This window comes from Suricata suricatta, chromosome 10, assembly GCF_006229205.1.
Source record: "Suricata suricatta isolate VVHF042 chromosome 10, meerkat_22Aug2017_6uvM2_HiC, whole genome shotgun sequence".
Taxonomy (NCBI): domain Eukaryota; kingdom Metazoa; phylum Chordata; class Mammalia; order Carnivora; family Herpestidae; genus Suricata; species Suricata suricatta.
In genome coordinates, this window is record NC_043709.1 from 58,003,733 (window position 1) to 58,010,841 (window position 7,109).

General features: G+C 36.9%; 1 protein-coding gene and 1 pseudogene across 1 annotated transcript in view; one reads left to right on the forward strand and one right to left on the reverse strand.

Moving 5' to 3' along the window:
* Positions 1-7,109, forward strand: part of LOC115303619 (olfactory receptor 6C70-like) — a 104,469-nt gene that overhangs the window by 57,808 nt on the left and 39,552 nt on the right. The window lies entirely within an intron of this gene.
* The window catches only part of LOC115303618, a 9,187-nt pseudogene continuing 8,931 nt past the window's right edge, over positions 6,854-7,109 (reverse strand).

Consider the following 7,109-nt stretch of genomic DNA (forward strand, 5'->3'; position numbering starts at 1 on the left):
ATCACAATCCCAGACTTTAGCCTCTACTACAAAGCTGTCATCATCAAGACAGTATGGTACTGGCACAAAAACAGACACATGGACCAATGGAATAGAATAGAGAACCCAAAACTGGACCCACAATTATATGGCCAGTCAATCTTTGACAAAGCAGGAAAGAGTATCCAATGGAAAAAAGACAGCCTCTTCAACAGGTGATGCTGGGAGAGCTGGACAGCAACATGTAGAAAAATAAAATTAGACCACTTTCTGACACCATTCACAAAAATAAACTCAAAATGGATAAAGGATCTGAATGTGAGAGGGGAAACCATAAAAACCCTTGAAGAAAAAGCAGGAAATATAGCCTTCTAGACCTCAATCGCAGCAATTTCTTCCTAGACACATCCCCAGAGGCAAGGGAATCAAGAACAAAAATGAACTACTGGGACCTCATCAAGATAAAAAGCTTCTGCACTGCAAAGGAAACAATCAAAAAAGTAACAGGCAACTAACAGAAACTTTTAATCTTGATGAGGTCCCAATAGTCATTTGTGCTTTTGTGTCCCTTGCCTCTGGAGATGTGTTGAGTAAGAAGTTGCTGCAGCCAAGGTCAAAGAGGTGTTTGCCTGGTTTCTCCTCTAGGATTTTGATGGCTTCCTGTCTACAGTTAGGTCTTTCACCCATTTTGAGTTTATTTTTGTGTAAGGTGTAAGAAAGTGGTACAGGATCAATCTTCTTCATGTCACTGTTCAGTTTTCCCAACCCCATTTGCTGAAGAGACTATTTTTATTCTGATGGATGTTCTTTCCTGCTTTGTAAAACTTAGTTGGCCGTAAGTTTGTGGGTCCATTTCTGGGTTCTCTATTCTGTACTACTGATCTGAGAGTCTGTTTTTGTGCTAGTACCATACTGCCTTGATGATTAAAGCTTTGTAATACATCTCTTTTTAAAATATGTAAATGTTCATTTATTGTCTTAGCCTTAGCCAGGTCCCGCCACACTCGTCCCTGGAGTTCGGCTGTACCTTGTCGCGTGTCCTTGATCCTGAGGGAGGGAGAGAAAACAGGGCAGGAGGGAGACGCAGAGAGTGAAGACAGCACATGATTTCTGATCAAACCTCTTGCTTCTTCGTCCTTTATTAAGAAAATAATTCCTCTTATATAGAATGTTGGGGCGGGGAACAGCCCCGGGTCGGTTGTCAGGTAACAGAGTCACATGAATATTAGAGAAAAGGAAAAACCGAAACTGCAAACTCCGGACACAGCTTCAAAGGGAAGCACGCAGAGTTGCGTCTGCAACACTGGGGAGGGGAAGCTAGGGCTGCATACCGAAATAAGGTTTTGATCTTTTGTGCACCCTGGCCAAATCTACGTCTGGCGCAGCAAGACAGTCGCCAAATTATTTTGACCAGGAAATGGCAATCTCCAGCCTCCAGATGCAAATCTTGTTTACTGGTTCCCTCCCAGAGAGTGATAATCCTTGCCTGAGGCAGCCGGAAGACGTGGTGGCTCCCGACAATTTATATTTGAGAGAGATAGAAAGAGAGAGAGAAAAGACAGGAATGAATTGGGGAGGGGCAGAGAGAGGAGACACAGAATCTGGTTCAGGCTCCAGGCTCTGAGCTGTAAGCACAGAGGTCGACATGAGGCTCAAGTTCATGAATCATGAGATTATGATATAAACCAAAGTTGGATGCTAAACTGACTGAGCCACCCAGGTGCCTCTGTAATACATCTTTAAATCTGGAATTGTGATACTTCTAGCTTTCAGATTGCTTTGGCTATTTGATGTCTTTTCTAGTTCCATACAAATTTTAGGATTGTTTGTTCTAGCTCTGTGAAGAATGCTGGTGTTATTTTGATAGGAATTGAATTGATTAAGTAGATTGCTTTGGGTAGTGTTGACATTTTAACCATAGTTGCTCTTCCAATCCATGAGCATGAATTTTCCCATTTTGTGTGTGTGTGTGTGTGTGTGTGTGTGTGTGTGTGTGTGTGTGTCTTCTTCAATTTCTTTCATAACCTTTCTATAGTTTTCAGTTGATAGATGTTTCACCTCTTTGGTCAGGTTTATTCCTAGGTATTTATGGTTTTTGGTGCAATTGTAAATGAGGTCATTTCCTCAATTTCTCTTTCTCCTGTTTCATTATTGGTGTACAGAAATGCAACTGATTTCTGTGCATTGATTTTATATCCCGCCACTTTCCTGAATTCCTGGATCAGTTCTAGTAGTTTTTTGGTGTAATACTTTGGGTTTTCCATATAGAGAATCGTGTCATCTATGAGGAGTGAAAGTTTGACTTCCTTCTTGCCAGTTTGGTGTCTTTTATTTGTTTTTGTTGTTTTATTGCTAAGGCTAGGACTACCAAAACTATGTTGAATAACAATGGTGAGAGTGGTTATTTCTGTCTTGTTCCTGACCTTAGGGGTAAAACTCTCAGTTTTTCCCATTTGAGGATGATATTAGCAGTGGGTCTTTCATATATGGTTTTTATGATCTTGAGATATGATCCATTTCTACTTTCTTGAGCGATTTTATCAAGAAAGGATGCTGTATTTTGTCATATGCTTTCTCTGCAATTATTGAGAGGATCATGTGGGTCTTGTTCTTTCTTTTATGAATGTGATGTATCACATTGGTTGATTTGTGGATATTGAACAAGTCCTACATCCCGTGTATAAATCCCACTTGATTGTGGTGAATAATTATTTTAATGTACTTTTGGATTCGGTTAGCTAGTATCTTGTTGAGAATGTTTGCATCCATATTCATCAGGGAAATTGGCCTGTAATTCTCTTTTTTAGTGAGATCTTTGCCTGGTTTTGGATTCTAGGTAATGCAGGCCTTGTAGAATGATTTTGAAAGTTTCCTTCCATTTCTATTTTTCTGGCACAGTGTCCAGGGAATAGGTGTTAACTCTACTTTAAATGTTTGATAGAATTCCTTTGGAAATCCATCTGGTCTTGGACTCTGATTTTTTGGGAGATTTTGATTACAATTCAGTTTCTTTACTGATCATGGGTCTGTTCAATTTTCGTAGTTCTTCCTGTTTCAATTTTGGTAGTTTGTATGTTTTTAGGAAGGTTTTCATTTCTTCCAGATTGTCCAATTTGTTGGCATACAGTTGTTCATGATATTCTCTTATTATTATTATTTTTTAATTTCTGCAGTGTTCATTGTGATCTCTTCTCTTTCAGTCTTGATGTGATATTTTGAGGTCATTTCCTTTTTTCATTTTGATCAAACTAGCTAGGGGTTTATCTAGCTAGGGGTTAATTCTTCCAAAGAACCCACTCCTGGTTTCATTGATCTGTTCTACTGTTTTTTGGATTCAATAGCATTTTTTTCTGCTCTAATCTTTATTATTTCCTGTCTTATGTTGTTTTTTTTGGTTTTATTTGCTGTTCTTTTCCCAGCTTTTTAAGGTGTAAGGTTAGAGTGTGTGTCTGAGACCTTTCTTCCTTCTTTAGGAAATCCTGGATTACTATGTACTTCCCTCTTATGACCCACCTTTTGCATCCCAGAGGTGTTGGTTAATGCTATCATTGTCATTGGCTTCCATGTACTTTTTAATTTCCTCTTTAACTTCTTGGTTACCTCATTCATTCTTTAGTAGATGTTCTTTAATCTCCAAGTATTTGTTGTCTTTCCAAATTTTTTCTTGTGGTTGATTTTGAGTTTCATAGTGTTGTGGTCTGAAAATATGCATGGTATGATCTCGATCATTTTGGACTTGAGGGCTGATTTGTGTCCCAGTATGTGATCTGTTTTGGAAAATGTTCCATGTGCACTTGAGAAGAATGTGTATTCTGCTGCTTTAGGATGAAATGTTCTGAATATATCTGTTAAGTCCATCCGGTCTAGTATGTCATTCAAGGCCATTGTTTCCCTGTTGATTTCTGTTTACATGATCTGTCCTTTGCTGTAAGTGGGTGTTGAAGTCCCCTAATAATGGTTTTTACAATTAATGAGTTTCCTTATGTTTGTAATTAATAGATTTATATATTTGGGTGTTATCCCATTGGGGGTATAGATGTTTATTATTGTTAGATCTACTTGGTGGATAGACCCCTTCATTATTATATAATGTCCTTCTTCATCTCTTGTTACAATTGTTTATTTAAAATCTAGATTCTCTGACATAAGTATGGTATTCTGGCTTTTTTGTGTGTGTGTGTATATGACCTTTAGCATTAGATAAGGTTCTCCATCCCCTTACTTTTTAACAAAAATTTGTAAAAAATTTTTATTATTTATTTTTGAGAGAGAGAGGCAGACCATGAGTTGGGGAGGGACAGAGAGGGAGGGAGACACAGAATCTGAAGCAGCTCCAGGCTCTGAGTTGTCAGCACAGAGCCTGAGGCGGGGCTCAAACTCACAAACTGTGAGATCATGACCTGAGCCAAAGTTGGACACTTAACCGACTGAGCCACCCAGTTACCCCTCAGTTCCCTTACTTTCAAATGAAGGTGATGTTAGCTCTAAAATGGGTGTCTTGTAAACAAGATAAAATCCTTATAGATCCAAGCATTATAAGATCCATTTGGAAGGATCTTCTTTTCTTATCCATTCTGTTACGCTATGTAAAGTCCGTTGACATTTAGAGTGAGTAATGAAAGATATAAACTTGTTACCATTGTGTTGCATGTACTGTTGGAGTTTCTGGGGATGTTCTTTAGTTCCTTCTAGTCTTTGTTGCTTTTGGTCTTTTTTTTGTTTTATATCATTTTTGTCTCCCCTCAGAGCGGTCTCCTTAAAATTTTGTGCAGGGTCAGTTTAGTTGCAATGAACTCTTTTAGTTATTGCCTGTCTATGAAACTTTTGATCTCTCCTATTTTGAATGACAGCCTTACTGGATAAAGAATTTTTGGCTGCAGATTTTTTCTGAATCAACACATTGAATATCTTGCCACTCCTTTCTTGCCTGTTTAGTTTCTGTGAATGGGTCTGCTGTGAACCCGATCTGTTTTCCTTTGTAGATTAAGGACTTTCCCCCCACCTTGCTGCTTTCATAATTCTTTCTTTGTGTAGTTTGTGAATTTGATTATGATATGCCTTGTTGATTGTTTGTATTTGTTGAACCCAATGGGAGTTTTCTGTGCTTCCTGGATACAGATGTCTGTCTTTCCCTTGGTTAGGAAATTCTCTGCTATAATTACTCACATAAACCTTCTACCCCTTTTTCTCTCTCTTCATCTTTTTGGACTCCTATGATTAAGATGTTATTCCTTTTTTAATGAGTCACTGAATTCTCTAATTCTTTTATCATGCGCTTTTGCCTTAGTTTCTTTTATGGGTCATTTTAAAGGAAAAAATCATTAAAGCAGTAGGTAGACATATACGTGAATATTTAATGTAGGTACACACATATGTAGGTATAGTCATATATATATATGTATATATATATAATTTAATAACTAAAATTCTAGTGTTCTATGCTTTTTGAATAAATAATAAAATGATAAATATCAACACCCGTATGATATTTAAAGTACATACATTTATAGAAGTGGTTTATTCATTTTTGTCTTGTATCATTTGAAAAATACTACAGATCATTCCTAATGAGTTTGTGCTTAAATTTATATAAGGAGAACTTTTTTTTAATATAACACAATTTATTTTTTAACATGTGCAATTATTTTCCATCATTTATAATACAGTAGTTAGAATGACACCCCAAACAGAAAAACAAAGTAAAAAATCAAAACCCCTACTTCTATTTCATGTAATTAGACTTATACAGAAATTAGAAGGTTAAGTAACAACTAGTTAATCACCTAATTTCACAGCTATCTGAAGGGGCAATCATCATATAGCAGCTTATCTATGATACATTCAAGATACATGGTACAATTTATTACTTGCCCATAAGCTAAAACACAGCCTGCTTAATACCTTTCCTTAAATTCCACCTCTATACTACAATATACTTGAGGTCCATGCAAAAAAGTAGCTACTTTTTATATAGGAAATGGATGATTAAGTCTTTGGTGCTGTAAAAGCAACTTCATTTAAACATAACCAAGGAGAACTTTTTTAATGATTATATTTTTATTTATTTTGAGAGAGAGAGAGAGAGTATGAGTGAGGCAGAGGCTGAGAGAGAGGGAGAGAAAGAATCCCAAGCAGTCTCTGCACTGTCAGCAGAGATCCTGATGTGGGGCTCAACCCTACGAACTGTGAGACCTTGACTTGAGCCAACATCAAGAGTTGGATGCTTAACTGACTGACCCACCCAGGTGCTACATTATATAAGGAGAACTTACAATGTAAAACATTGAATCCAAAATAGCATAAGCAACTGTATTCCAGAAAAGTGATAAAAGTAAGAAGAGAGGAGAAATAAAATAATGAATTACCTATTGATTTCACAGTAAAATTGTTGTGTTTATATTGTTAACCTTAACAATAAAACAGTCAGTGATTTTGCCAGAAAGAAAAATGGATTTATTTGAGAATAACTGAGAATTTCAGGTTGGGTCATGCAAGTTAAGGAATAACTATAGGCAAATCCAACAAACAAATACTGTTACTTTATAGATAAGAAGGTGGAAATTGGGAGAGGTTGTTTTGAATAAAAGTTCATTAGAGAAAAGCAAGCATTTAGGGTGCTGATGATTTTTTCTTGGCTGTGTTGGTTGTGCTAGTTGCTTTATTATAGGAGATGCAATGTACATCTTTCCCTATTGGGTCCTGTAATTATTGATCTTTTCCTGCTCTCTATAGTTTTGGGGAGTCTGTAATTGTGAATTCATCCTGTGACTGACATTGAATGGTATAGGTCCCCCTTCCAGCTGCCTCTTCTAGCGTCCACTTCAGTGAGGTTTCCCGTTTTTAATTTTCACAATATTTTAGTTACAAATTACAGTCAGATCAATGGTTTTGAAAAAAGTATCTTTCTCACAAGATCCTTAAATGCTTGTTTCACCTGATGGTTCCTTAAAGTGTAAATAAATGGATTCAGCATTGGAGCAACAGAGGTGTTGAGCATAGCTACACCTTTGGTCAAAGCAACCCCTTCCTTTGCTGATGTTTTCACATACATGAAGATGCAGCTTCCATAAGAGATAGAGACAACTATCATATGAGAGGAACAGGTTGAGAAGGCCTTTTTTCTTTGTTGA